Below are 14632 nucleotides of genomic sequence, written 5' to 3' on the forward strand. Positions count from 1 at the left end.
GACCCTGCTTTCAATTCCTTTGGGTATATTCCCAGAAGTGGAATTGCTGATCATATGGTAATTCTCTTTTTAATTTTTGAGGAACCGCCATACTGTTTTCCATAGGGGCTGGACCATTTCACATCCCCACCAACAGGGTACAGGGCTTCCAATTTCTCCACATCCTTGCCAACCCTGTTATTTTCTGTTTTTTTGATAGTAGTCACCTTAACGGGTGTGAAGTAACATGTCATTTTGGTTTTGCTTTCCATTTCTCTAACGATTAGTGATACTGAGCATCTTTTCATGTGCTTATGGTCCATTTGCATATCTTCTTTGGAGAAATGTCTATTCAAGTCCTTTGCCTATTTTTTAACTGGGTTATTTGGAGTTTTTTGTTGTTAAGCTGGGGGACAGACTACCTTCTTAACATCAGTTGCCTGAGAAGGAGGCCTGGGTGGGGCAGGGTGGGGGTAAAGCCAGTAACGTTTTCTTTATAGATCTCTGTATTATTTGATTTGTTATAAAACACACAGATTGCCTTTCTAACTGCTTTTGTATCTAATGAATTTTAGGGAAAAAACATGAAGCTGCATCTCCCACTGCAGAGAGAAGCCTCATGCCGACCCCAGAAGCTCTTGCTCATCCTGCCTCATTCGAACTATTTTCAAGTTTCTCTCCTAGTTGAAGACAGATTTATTAGTTCATTAATACCTTTTCCAACTGCAAGGGAATGAGATTCAGAGTAACACAATTCTTTATTCTTTTTCTTATGGATATAAAGATATCCATAATATTTACCATAGGGTGAAAAAGAGACAATTGTTAATATATCGGTTATTATAAAAATATTAAGAATTCAAGTATTTTATATACATGTAGGAAGCATTAAAAATGTTAAAAGTAAAAATGCCTCATGCATTCATTCAACAAACATTAAGCGAATGCAAGCCGGTCTTGTTCTAGTTGCTGGAGACGCAGCAGTAGACAAAAGAGAAAAAGTCGGAAGGTGCTAAGTGCTGCACAAAGAGATGCTGGGGAAGGAGGGTGGGCTGAAATCCAGACAGGATGGTCAGGCAAACCTTCTCCTATGCTGAGTCTCAGTTGTGACAGGCTATGAACCTCCATGCTTCAAGGAACAGGGTCTCCCTAGTTAACAGAAATTTAACCCTCAGAAAGATTTTGACAAATCTAAATAATGACCTACCAAAAAGGGTCTAAATCCATCTTAATACGTAAATGTACACTTATAACATTTTTTTAAAAAGAAGTTACTTGTCATGGAAGGAAAGTTTGTGTCCCTCCCGAAATTCCTATGTTGAAGCGCTAATCCTCAGTGTGATGGCGTTTGCAGGGGGGACTCTGGGAGGTGATGAGGGCTAGATGAGGTCATGAGGACGGGGCCCCATGATGGGAGTAGTGTCCTTATAAGAAGAGGGAGAACCCAGAGCTCTCTCTCAGCCATGAGAGGACACAGCAAGAAGGAGCCCATCTGCAACCCCAAAGAGGGCCCTCCCCAGCCCCCAACCATGCTGGCACCCTGATCTCAGACTTCCCAGCCTCCAGAACTGGACAAAGAAATGCCTGCTGTTTAAGCCACCAGTCTACGGTATTTTGTTATAGCAGCCCGAGCAGACTAAGACATTACTTCTCGTGACAATAATAGCAATCCATTCTTATCACTCATTCATATTTCATCTTTTATGTTTCATTGTTGAATATATTAAAAGTCCTTCACTTATTCATTTTTTTTCAATCATAAAACATTCTAGCACATGTACTTTGTTTAAAGGACTAAGACTCAGAATGCATATTCTAAATCTTGGCCCATGAGTGAACGGCTGAGCCCTAGCAAGGTTATATGAATGAGCTACTCCATTCCAGGGCTTTCAATGGAAACACTCAGCTGACCAGAGCAAAGACCCCCAAGCAGGAGTCTGTGTGAGCAGTATTCCAACGGGCTCAGAGGGAATCAGTGAACGGGGTTACACACAGTGTGTCGTCTGCTGGGCAGGCAGTTGTCAGTGGCACCAAGCGCGGAACACCCGTTTTGGGAGATTTCCTCAAACACTTCACCCTTCCTGCAGACAGGAAGTCTTCTCATAGTAGAGGAAATAACTGTTGGCCCACAGGCTTTATCAAAGTCTTCTTTAGCTCACTGGGCTATGTGCTTGCTAAAAATAAGCAGGAGCATCTCAGGGTTTACCAGAAGCCTCTGCTAAAAGGTAGGAACAGGTGGAACAAAGAGAGATTAGATAGAAAGGAACCATTTCTAATGTGTCCTACCTAAGTGTGGTAATGTAGCAATAATTATGATTCCTAGTCTTCATCCTATCTGATCAGAGGGGGAAAAAATGAATTTACAGAGATCCCCTTACTTACTCTCATGGAACTTCTCTGCAATAGCTAGAGATGGGGCATATTTTTCTATTATTTATATTTGAGAAAATAAAGGACTGAGTCGGGGAGATTCAGGCGACCTGTCTCCTAAGAGTTATCATATCCATCCATCCACAAGTGAACACGGTACAACCAACTGAGTTATATTTAAATTTATTTTAAAGATGGGGCTTGGGAACGATTCACAAGTGATAAGGCAGAGACCCTCAGGGGTATGCTTTGCCTCTCAGATTCCCTTTGAAATAATATTGGAAGAAAGGAAAACCTGCATCCACCCTAGAAAACAAACCAAAGCACCACCTGCATGCCAGAGCCTTGGAGAGACTCTTCCCACACACAATGCAGGATGGAGCAGCACGAAGGAAGTGAGGACACCAACTCATAATTTTTCCTTGAGAGAAAATCTGGTGTCCCCAGGAACACCAGAGACCCCCAGCAAAGGCCAACACTCCTCGCTAACTTAGAGGGATGAGGGAAGGAGAGAGGGTAAGACTCCGAGCACATTTCTTCACTCCCAAATGAGCCCTGGTAAGCAGGAACATAGGGCAGCCCTGGGGATGGTGAGCAGCTAGTATTAGCATTGACTATGCACTCAGGTGGGTCTAGATATGAATCCCAGCTCCACCACCTACTAGTTCAAGGACTTTGAACACACTATTAAACTTCCCTAAGCCTCCATTTTCTCCTCTGCCAAACTGGCTAATAACTGTGCCTTTTGCACAGGATTGCTGTGAGGATTAAATGAGATGAGACTGTAAAGTGCTTAAAATAGTCCCTGCAAGTGCTCATCTAGAGATGATGATGATGGTGATGAACATGATAATGATGATGATGATAGTGCGCCGATGGATATGATCATCATGGTGATGGTGGTGGACATGATAGTGATGATGATAGTAATGGTGGTAGATGTGATGGGGATGGGCTGTGATGGTGACAGATATGGTGATGGATATGATGATGGTGACAGATATGATGATGGTGATAGATATCATGACGATGATGGTGATGGATATGATGATGATGATTAGTTGTGAAACTGGAATTTAAGGTTTGGCAAAAGATAGCTAAAGCTTTTGAAAAGCTTCACCTATTTTATATATTCTTATTCTTTGATCCAGTAATTCTAATGATTGGAAATATTCTTTTGGAAAGAGAGAAAGAAACAAGAGAATTTAAACATACAGTTTCGTTGTAATTAGAAAAACAGTAAAAAGCTAAATACATAACACAGCAGAAGTTTTGAAAAATAATCTGTGTAAATAAAGTGATATTGATAGATTGGTCCCGATTATGGACAGACTGGAGAAGCAGGCTGTCAGAACAGGGAAATTGGAGATGCTGGATAAATGAATGACATCCCTACCTGCTACACTTCCAGATAACAATCCCTTCTCCACCCACACAGGAGACAGGAAGTTTATCCTCTGTAAAAACTGAATGAGAGATGTTCCAAACTCAGGGATAGCAGGCAAGGGAGAGGTGCTGGAGTGAAACAGGACAAAGAGGGTTACATATCAAGCTATGCTAATGACCCCACCCTCCTCTCTCACTGCCCTCCAAGAGCGCTCGAAGCCAGGCTTGTTCTGCCTAGTATGAAATTGGAGTCTTTTCTGGGAGAATCTGAACTGCTCAGGGAAAATTCTACATCCAAAGGCATTTGGAGGCCTTAAAAAAAAAGTCAGTTCAGAGTTTCCCATTTTTCCAACATGAAGACTACAGCACAGAAAAGAAAAGAGAAGAGAAAGCAAGAAAAAGATGGGGCCGGTCTGGTGGCGCAGCTGTTAGGTTCCCACGTTCTGCTTCTCGGTGGCCTGGGGTTCGCCGGTTCGGATCCCAGGTGTGGACACGGCACCGCTTGGCAAACACCATGCTGTGGTAGGTGTCCCACGTGTAAAGCAGAGGAAGATAGGCATGGATGTTAGCTCAGGGCCAGTCTTCCTCAGCAAAAAGAGGAGGATTGGCAGTAGTTAGCTCAGGGCTAATCTTCCTCAAAAAGAAAAAAAGAAAGAAAAAGAATCTGGCAGAAAGAGAAGTAGTGCAAGTATCAGAAATACAGTCTTGGCATCTACAGTGGCCTCCAAGATTGATACTGCACTGTTAGAGATGTGTCACTAGCACTCTACACTGAGACCTGTCTACTCCGTGAAACCAGACGTACTAACAGAGGATTTAAAATGAATTGTTTCCTCACTATATGATTCAGTGTTAACTAATGCCATGTGTTGCACTGTCTAAAATTATCTTTTCGCTCTCTGAAATTATAGACGTGGCCCCCTTCTTGCAAGTGCTGGCCTGGGCACTAATATTCCCTCGTAGCAACCTTGAGCCATTGTCCTCCACCAACATATCCCAGCCAGGAGCTCAAACTCGATTTCTGTGTTCTGGGTAACTGGAATTAAAGGCAGTAGAACTAGAGTATATGCCTGATGTCCGGCATATTCGATGCTGATATCAGCTGGCATAGAAGCAGCAGCCTTCAAAACTCTCGAACGAGCTAATGGTACTGATCAGGACCAGTCCCACGAGTAGCAAGTTTAGTAAACTGATGGTGACTCAAACAGCTAACTTCACCTGCTCCTTTTTAAGACGACCATTACTAAGGTGTCCACAGATCAGCAATGTATTTACTTGTTTAAACAAGTAATTGTTTGACATTCCCTCCCAATTATTATACGAGATTGTGTGTGTGTACAGTGTTTCCAGGGTTTGAAGAGATTAAGAAGGGGCCTGCCGGGTGGCACGGTGGTTAAGTGCGCATGTTCCACTTTAGCTGCCCGGGGTTCGCTGGTTCTGATCCAGGTGTGGACATGGCACCGCTTGGCAAAAGCCATGCCGTGGTAGGCGTCCCACATATAAAGTAGAGGAAGATGAGCACAGATGTTAGCTCAGGGCCAGTCTTCCTCAGCAAAAAGAGGAGGACTGGCAGCAGATGTTAGCTCAGGGCTAATCTTTCTCAAAAAAAAGATTAAGAAAAATCTGAGATTTATTATTTTTAATAACAATAAATTACAAGAAACTTTTACTCTATCCAAATTGGGGTAAGTGCTATCAAAGTTAATAGCTGTCACTTTCTATTATCATAAATTCTTTAACATTAGGACAACATTGCTTTAATAAATGGCCTTTTTATGATTTAAAAAAACGTCTTCCAATGATATATATACACTGTTGTCAGAAATGTTGTGGCCAGAAATAGAAATGACACAAAGTCCAAAGACTAAGTAGGTTGCAAACTGCTCTCCTGTTTGCTTGGGAAGAACAATTCCTCTTTCCCCATCGCTGCCCTCCTGGAGAGGCACCGATGCTCTCTGAGAACGAGTTACCGCCATAACACACTGCATCCAGCGCCAGGGAGACCCGGCTCTGCACTGGATACTGGACCAGATGCGGGGGCGCGGCGGCCTAGAAGGAGCAATTCCCGAACTCGAGGAAGTGAAAGTTCTGTGCCTCTCCCTCCTCCACGTCTATGGATCCAGGACACAGGAGAAAAGAAACCACCCCACTGCCACCCGCAGCCCCACCCTGTTTTGTTCAAAGCTGCTCTGTTCCCACAGGATACGTTGACTGCCATGTCACTCTAGCTTATCCATGTTTTAAAGCTGAAATCAAACTGGTCACTCAATTCCCCCACACTTTTCAAACGGACACAAAGAATCGAGCTGAACCACTGTCAGGGCACTCCCTGGCCTGGGGAACCACATCCCAGCGGGAGAGGAGAGCTCCCTCTCGGAAACAGGCCAGGATCTCTGGCTCAACGTCCCAGCCGGTTCCAGGCCCTTCCTTTGGGAGAAGACGTGGGGCAGGGGCGCGGGAAACCTGTCGCTCTGGGCACTAAGAGGAAGCTGGGGGTTGGCCAGTGGGGGATAAAGACAAAGTTGGGGGGCGAACACTACTCGGAGGCAGCCCCTTCTGGTCCCCTGTGCCGTGTCATGACCTCAGCTGGGTGGCCTGTGACAGACGGGGCGTCTCCCATATGTCACAACCCAAAGGTCCCTTCACCTCCGTCCCCTCACGTTTCCGCAGAGCAGGGCCTGCGGAAGGAGAGGGAGCGCCGAGGTCCCCGCGTGACAGGCCAGCTCCCATGGCGCGCGGGGTGGCCCAGGGCAGGGGGCCAGGAGCCGCCACCAAGGGCACAGCCGCGACAGGCAGAGACGCAGCGACGACAGCCCGGAGTGCAGGCTCCCCTCAGACACTCTAAGGTGGGGATCACGGTGCAAAACTGCAGAGACGATGGCTAATGTCACACAGAGGGAGGCGAGGAGACAAACATGACATTGAAACCAGGAACTCTCGGCTCTGACGTCACCTAAGCTCAGGTGTGAAAAGGCCATTCTCCCCTTTGCCAGAGGGGCTTAGAAGCCGCCTGCGCCGATTACTTCACCCCAGACCACTTCCCCGCCCCGGGCCAGACGTCGTGTCCGGGCTCATCCTCCGACAGCCCCTGGACACCAAGCCCTGGGGGCGGGGCAGAGCAGAGCGCTGCGGGCCAAGCGCGAGTGAGAGAGGAAGGAGAGGATGAAGGAAAGCCCGGTTCTCGATGAGCAGGGCCAGGCCACCGCAAAGCGACCCTGGGGACAGGTCTGCTCGCCCGAGCATCACCGCCGCCCTCCCTGCCCGTCCCACGGGGGCCTCGCCGCCTCGGCTGCAGGACAAGCGGGACAGCTGCCAGCCCCGGTGCAGTCGTCTTCACGAACGACTGCGTCGACGGCGTCAGGATTAGAATGCCTGCAGTTGTGGATATGCTTTTAATTTGCGTGATTACTTCTCCTGGAGTCTGGCAACGTATTCACAGACTTGATTCCTCCTGAAGGCTACTCAGAAAACGGTTCTAATTAAGCCCTGATGTAGCATGAGGAAAACCCAGAGGAAGGCACAGAGGAGCTCTGCCTCCCAGGGCTCCATCTTCCCACACGCCCCACACAAAGAAAAGCCACACAGTTTTCCCAGCCAGATGGGGAGAAAGCAGAGATGATCAGCTCTGTTTTGCTCCATTCAGGCAGCTGACTGCTGTGTGAAACAGACAACCGGGTCCAGGTGAGCAGAGCTTGCCCAGGAGAGGTAAGCCCAGGGAAGCGCTGCAACAGCCCGCCTTCCCGTCCCACAATGTCGGTTCACTTCAGGCCCCAAACACAGGCCTCCCCCGCCTCTTGGGTCTGGGCCCAATCCACAGGAAACCTCTCTTGATTAGACTCCCACTGAGCCTGGGGTTCAACTTTCCATCTTTCATTCCAACCCACACACCCGCCACTCCAACAGCGGAGTCAGGGGGCCCTTTCAAACAAACTCGCCCACCCACAAGCACTGTGAGCATGCCACAAAGCTCATGCTAAGAATCAACCCTGCCTTTTTCTTGGAATCAAGAAATTATCCTTTGAACCGCCAGGGAATATTCTCTAACAGCAGATTAATCCTTATTCAGTTTCGACAGTCAAAATTCAGGGGTCAATTAAACAGAGCCAAGCCCTGATGCCTTAATCTACTTTCTGAGCATTTACATGCATTGCCTGAAGAGGGTAGAGGATTCTGTTGGCCTCATCTAGATGGTATTGCAGGAAATCACACTGGCCTTCCAGAGCCTTCCTCTTCCTAGGTTTTCCTACAGTCCAGCACAAGGCGGGTTTCAACCCTCTCCCTTGCAAGATCGACCTAAGCAAAATGATTCAGACACTCTAACTACTTTGAATGAACTGGTCACAGTCACAAGACACATCTGGATTATTTCCTTTTAAAATACTTCCCAACTGAAATGGGATCCAGATGTTATAAGCAGATGTATATCCAGTCCCCTTCCTAGGTGGTACCTACGTAATGAAGTCTCAACTTACTGTGACTTCTGTGTGTACTTCTTTCCCCTAGAATGTAAACTCCTCCAGGCCTGGTGCAGACTGCTTGCCCACGACCCCGAGCACAGTGCTTGGCCCATAGCTGGTGCTTAAAAGCTGGTCCAATAAATGAAACAAGAAATAAACACAATGAGGAAGGTTCAAAAGTATCAGATTAAGTACCAGTCAATGTCAGGAACAAAATGTTTCCTGTACAAAGTTATACAGATGGATTTAGATTTGGAAAATCTTAATCCACTTGTTAACTAAGGCTATTCAACAAGCTAACTGCCAGTTTTTTGGGTTTTTTTTTTGGTAACAGCTGGCTATTTCTATTTGAATGGTTCTTTACATCAAAACTTTACAAGAAATCTTTCTTAGATGATAAACTATGAAGATAGCGCTTTATAGTTCAGAAATTCTAACCACTCTTTAAGACCCAACTCAAATGCTGGTCACATTTATTGAGCGCTTACTGTGAGCACTTTGTCTTCACAACTCTCTGTGGTAGGTTCTGAGAGCATCCCAGTTTCATGGGAGGAAACTGGCTGAGCTGTGCCTTGGGCCTCCCTGACCTCTCCAGTGGAAAGTATTCGCTTCCTCTTCTGAAATCCTCATTAGCATGTTTTGTGCTTCTCTTATGAAACATGTCATATTCTCCCACGTACATGTAACAATTCAGGCATCGTCCCAGCCCCTCTGCTCCACTGTAAGCTCCCTGAAGTGCTGCTATGTTATTCCAATGATACTCCCACGGCAGGTCCAGCAACTGCGTATCAGAATCACCTGGGAAGTTGTTGAAACACAACACAACAGAGGCCTGAGCCTCACCCCCTGGAGCTTCCGGTCTTGGCTGACGCTCTGGGAACCTTTATTTTCAGAAAGCCGTCCAGATGCTTTTGACACACAGCAGGTTTGAGGACCACTGTCTTATTCAACCAGCTCCCTGCCTGGCACATTGTGGGTAACGAATAAGACTTATCAAATGAATACGTGGCTTAATGACTGGCCATTATTATGGGATGCCATTCAAAATAGATACAACTGTTTTTCAAGTGGACACAGAACTACCCCCACCCTAACTCTGCCAACCCCTCAGCCTGTCTCCTACCACTCCCTCCCTGCCCCCTTCCCTCATTCAGCTCCAGCCACATGGGCCCTTGGACTGCTCCTCAGTTGTGCCAAGCCATCTGTCTGAAACCTCCTTACCCTAGATTTTCATAGCTTGTTCCTCCTCTTATTCAGGTCTCTTCCGAAAAGTCATCTCCTCAGAGACTGACCTGAGAGAGCTCTGACCGCCCTACCTGAGCTACAGCACCCACTCCATCACTCTATAGTATGACAGTCCTTTATCAACATTCTCATAGCCCAACACTGACATTACAGTATACCTACTGTATACGGGCTGTTTCTTCCCCCTTAGAATGCACACTTCCAGAGGCTATGGATTCTCTCAGGAAAGCAGACAAGCCTCTCCTACTCTTCAGGCCTTGTTTGACGTGTTTCAGAGAAGCCCTGTCTCATTGTGACGGAAAGGAGGGCCCAGCAGACTTTCCGGGTTCCTTCCAGGATCCAAAGTGCTAGAAACTGAATTTTACAGATAGAAAAAAGCTCAGCCATCATCTAATGCAGGAGTTCTTCTTAATCTGGGATCCATGAGTCCCTGCAGATTTATAAACTTCCTCAAATTGATGAGAAATTTCCTCTGCATGCATATGCACAATTTGCTGCGGAAAGACTCCATAGCTCTCATCAGAGTCTCAAAGGAATTTTATTTCTCAAACAAAAAGTTAAAAGTCATCTCTGCACAATCCTTCATTGTGGTAAGGAAACTGAGGCCTCCAAAGAAAGAACTTACGTAAAGTCATACAGCTGGTTAGTGACAGAGTTCTGGGCAGAAGCCACATTTGCTGATTCCTAAGCAGTCTCTACCTGACGCCCCCCCCCCCCACCCCCCGCCTTCAATGTTCCCTTAGAAGGAGGGGATCCTCCCCTCACGAGGCCAGATTGCCATCCTGGACCAGTGGGCACTCAGTGCAGCTACTTGACCGTGTGTATGACTAAGCCTTGGGCAAAAACAGCTGAGGCATGCCCACCCCCTTCCTAACAACTTAGTTATTCACGAGTTTGCGTGTGTGAGAACATCAGACAGGGAGGAAGGCTGAAATCTGCCCTAAGCCTTTTTCAAATGGCATTTCATACGAACGCAATACAGGGCATCTTCACAGACCCTCACTCAGCAGATGCTCTCAGCAAATAAAGAACTCCTTCTCTTCCCTGCTGCTATGGCTCCAGTTTTCCCATGATTTTCTATAATGTAAGTGCCAAGGAAGTATCACCCCGCCACATGGCCTACTGGCTATTCTTTCAACATCGTGGATCCCAAACCAGCCCTGCTAGAATGAAAAAAATAACATTCACAAGCCATTTGGGAGAAGTGCAGAGAGAGAGGGCATGCAAATAAATAATGGACGGGGCATTTTTAATTTTTTTTTGAGGTAACACTGGTTTATAACATTACATGAATTTCAGGTACATATCATTATATTTTGATTTCTATATAAACTACATCGTGTTCACCACCAAAAATGTAGTTGCCATCTGTCACCATACACATGTGCCCTTTATCCCTTTTACTGCCACTCCCACCCCTTCTTTCCCTCTGGTAATCACCAATCTGTTCTCTATATCCATGTCTGTCTATCTTCCATATATGAGTGAAATCGTACGGTATTTGACTTTCTCTGTCTGACTTATTTCGCTTAGCATTAATACCCTCAAGGTCCATCCATGTTATTGCAAATGGCAAGACTTCATCCTTTTTTGTGGCTGAGAAGTATTCCATTGTGTATATATACTACATCTTCTTTATCCATTCTTCTGTTCATGGGCACTTAGGTTGTTTCCAAGTCTTGGCTATTGTGAATAATGCTGCAATGAACATAGGGGTACATGTACCTTTACGCCTTAGTGTTTTCGTGTTCTTTGGATAAATACCCAGAAGTAGAATAGCTGGATCTTATGGTAGTTCTATTTTTAATTTTCCGAGGAATCTCCATACTGTTTTCCATCATGGCTGCACCAGTTTACACTTGACAGGGGCCTATTTTAGCCTCAATCAGAAGCACATGACTTGTCTTCTACTTTTCAGAGTCTCGCTGTATTCATGGAAGGCTCTGCAAGGTACTCTGAGGTGCCACATCAACTTTTTCAGTGAGGCCATTACTTTGCAAGGAACAGAGACCCACTCAAGTTACCTCAGGAAAGGGACGTTTGGACCTGGAATTGGAGAGCTGCTGGGAACAAGGACAGCTCTTGGGCTGTCTGGTTTCTCTCCACAACTGCTCCCTTCTCTCTAGCAATCAGCCTCTTCAGTTCCAAATGGTTTTTTCATTCGTAACTTCGGCTGCCATGTGACTTCAGTTTGCCAGGGACTCCACTCTCTCAAATGGCATCCCTTTAGCTTTTGCCTCTGTGGCAAAACATATTTTGAGGTTCTTTCATTCACACTCCCAAGACAGGGAATCTGATTGTCTCTGCTTATTTTTTTGTGACAAGACATATGTCATTGTCCAGATTACAGGATGGCCTCCCTGGGGTAGTGTAGCCACCCATACACTGATCAGTGGTGGCCACAGGTGTCAGACATGGTGTAAAACATGGCTCCCTAGGCCTTTCCTAGGTCTTCTGCGGAGGCTGTGGCCAGACAGATACAGTGACTATCTGTCCTACGGGCACTAAGCCAGGCTGTTTAACAGTGTGCTGGAGCAGGCTTGGACTGACATATAAGAGGCAATATTAAATTTTCAAGAATTTTGTGAGCTATTTGTTAATCCACAGGTTTGATATTGTCCCCAGTGGGAATACCAGAGACACTGGCAAATGCTACAAACTAGGGCATTTTTAGCCGGGGAGCTACTTTACCATCACACCACTGCAGCGTTAACAGTTAAAGAGGAAGAAAAAAAAAGTCAAGGTAGACAAGGTTCCCCAACCCAGCCTTTGCTCCAGCCAGAATGGAGCTTCCTCCTTCTTCGCTTGACACCAATACCTGCCTTATAGCCAGTGCACGTGCTGAGCAGTATCCCAACCTTCCCAACCTGAATGCCCAGCTCAGTAGAGTTCAACTTCTTCCCTGCAGCCTCCCCAATTCAGTCAGAACAACCTCTGCTTCTCTAAACTCCTGGAACCCAAAGTGCACTTCCTGTGCGCCCTTTCCCGCCCAGCCTTCCGCTATAGTTATTTCTGGCTTCCTACCTTGGGGCCCTTTAATTCATCATAAACTTCCCATGAAGTGGATCCTCTCCTCTGGATCCTCCCAAGCGCTGAGCATATACCTGCTCCTCAGCACACGGTGAATGAATACAGAAGATTTATTTCCACGAGTCTGCCAATAACACATCTCTCCCTCACCTTCGTGCACCTACAATTCCAGACCCGCTATCTCACGAGTTCGCCAACAGCTTTGAGCACCTGACACCGAATCAGCAACAACAGGATTCAAGTCTGCAAGGCGCTAAAGGCAGGTAACCGGGGTGTGCGTGTGAATGACTTTCACTAGATCCAAACGCCTGTGAGAGAAGGTAAAAGCCAGGGATTAACCTTTGATCTGGCAACAGCAGACTCCTACTTCAAACCACACTCAATCCCCTAGTAAAACCAATCTTCCTTTAAGGCTTTGGGAAAGACAACTTGGAGCGTTAGGGAAAAATCTCAGAACCAGAAACCAGATGAACAAGATCACAAGTTCACCGTCAAGCACAGAAAATTAGTTCTCCATGTTATGGATCACTTAACCAGCCTGAAGAACACATAAAAGCCGCCAAGAAGTTGGAAGGAAAACTATCAGGTTACAATCGGCATGTGAAGAAAAAAGCCATGAAGAAATGGACTTCTTGGCCCCAAAGCTTTTTCTAGAGAAAACCTCCTGAGTCAGTCTTGAGGCAGAAAGTTCAATGGCATGTCAACTTTAGATCTTGAAATTCTTTGGTCAATGGACTTGGTTTTAGTGGTACTGCTGAATTAATTCGTAGAAATTTTCAAAACTTGAAAATTCTTCACACTGAGAATCTGGATGGTAGTAGAAAATATTATCTCTGTTTTACAGATGGAAAAACTGAGCTAAAGAGAGTCAAGTCACTTGATTGTGTCTGTAATAGAGATGGAAATACAAGCCCGGCTTCCTAATCCTGGAGTCAAGACTTCTCTGTTGGTTTCATTCCACCCATCATCCCTCCAATCGTAAATGCCCCAGAACATAAAACACAAGTGACCTTTATGACGGGGATAATTCCTGAAGCTTAATCCAAACACACGGTGTTAAAAACTAGTAAAAAAATTCTCAGAACTAAAGCAGACAAAAGAACACGACAGAGTGACTATTTCAGCAAGAAAAAAAAGCCCTCTAATCTTCTAAAAGTATAAAACCCTGCCACTCAAGGCTGCTGATAAAGACATAATTTGAAGATAAAGACCTATTATGGTGGAACACATGTTTCATTTAAGATATCATTTATATTTCCTCCATCTGTCATTTCTTGATGGGAGCCGTTTTAGGGGGCTAGGACCACAGTGGGGCTCTACTTCCCGTAAGGTTTTGTAACTGTTAAGCTAAAGCCTCCTCAGCATGGAATTTTGCCCCCCGGGATCTAAAAGAAATCAAACCAAAAGTAAAGAAGGGAAAAAAGAAAACAAATGAAAGCAAAAATCCACGTATCCACGTGTCCTCCCTGGCACACTATGATCCGATCCTTGAAATTTAGTCCTTTGGGCCACAGGCAAGGGGCTCTCTGTTTTCCTGCTCTAAAATCTGTCCTCCTGTCACTGTATTACATCAGAATCAAAATGCCACCAAAGGAGAAAGGGGATGGGATTAAGGTCTGCTTCATGGAGTGTGCCATTTGCTTCTGAAATGAATCGTGTTCTCAAAATCTGAACTGAGCAAGCAGACTCATATCTAATTCAGGAAGGAAAATATAAAAGACAGATTCAAAATTTCCAAGGCTGTTGGCTTGGATCAGAGCTCAAACATGAAAAGAATTCTTCTACAGACTCCATTTGTGAGTTTACGAAGAGACTTCCCTGAGGCTACCAAGCAATTTGAAAACAAGCTTGAGTGGCAATCCTCACATTTCCAAAGATCAACTGTACCAGCCTCTCCTGAGGCATGTGAGGTTCTTCTGAAAAATGATTCCAGATTATTCTATATGCAGACAACTCCGCAACACAAGTAGGCATTAGTCTTCTTTCAGTAAGGCTATAGCGCCACAAGATAATCATTCAGGATTCTGTCCTCAGTGGATTCCTATTTTCAGATTCTATGATAATCTGTGTGGTAGAACCAGAAATGGCTGGCCTAGGGCTACTGGTCAGAAACGTCTCTGAGTTCATGAGACTGGAGACGATGTATCTCTCAGCACGCAATCAGG

General features: G+C 45.6%; 1 protein-coding gene across 5 annotated transcripts in view; it reads right to left on the bottom strand.

Moving 5' to 3' along the window:
* Positions 1-14632, bottom strand: part of DOCK5 (dedicator of cytokinesis 5) — a 207442-nt gene that overhangs the window by 174411 nt on the left and 18399 nt on the right. Inside the window, exon 1 of one of the 5 annotated variants that reach the window (XM_070505185.1) lies at positions 8208-8262. The exons of the other annotated variants lie outside the window; for them this stretch is intronic. The gene's annotated coding sequence lies outside the window, so the exon portion shown is untranslated. Of the gene's footprint in view, positions 1-8207; positions 8263-14632 lie in introns of those variants that run through there. 5 annotated transcript variants of the gene reach the window in all.

The sequence above is a fragment of the Equus asinus genome, chromosome 3 (genome assembly GCF_041296235.1).
Source record: "Equus asinus isolate D_3611 breed Donkey chromosome 3, EquAss-T2T_v2, whole genome shotgun sequence".
Taxonomy (NCBI): domain Eukaryota; kingdom Metazoa; phylum Chordata; class Mammalia; order Perissodactyla; family Equidae; genus Equus; species Equus asinus.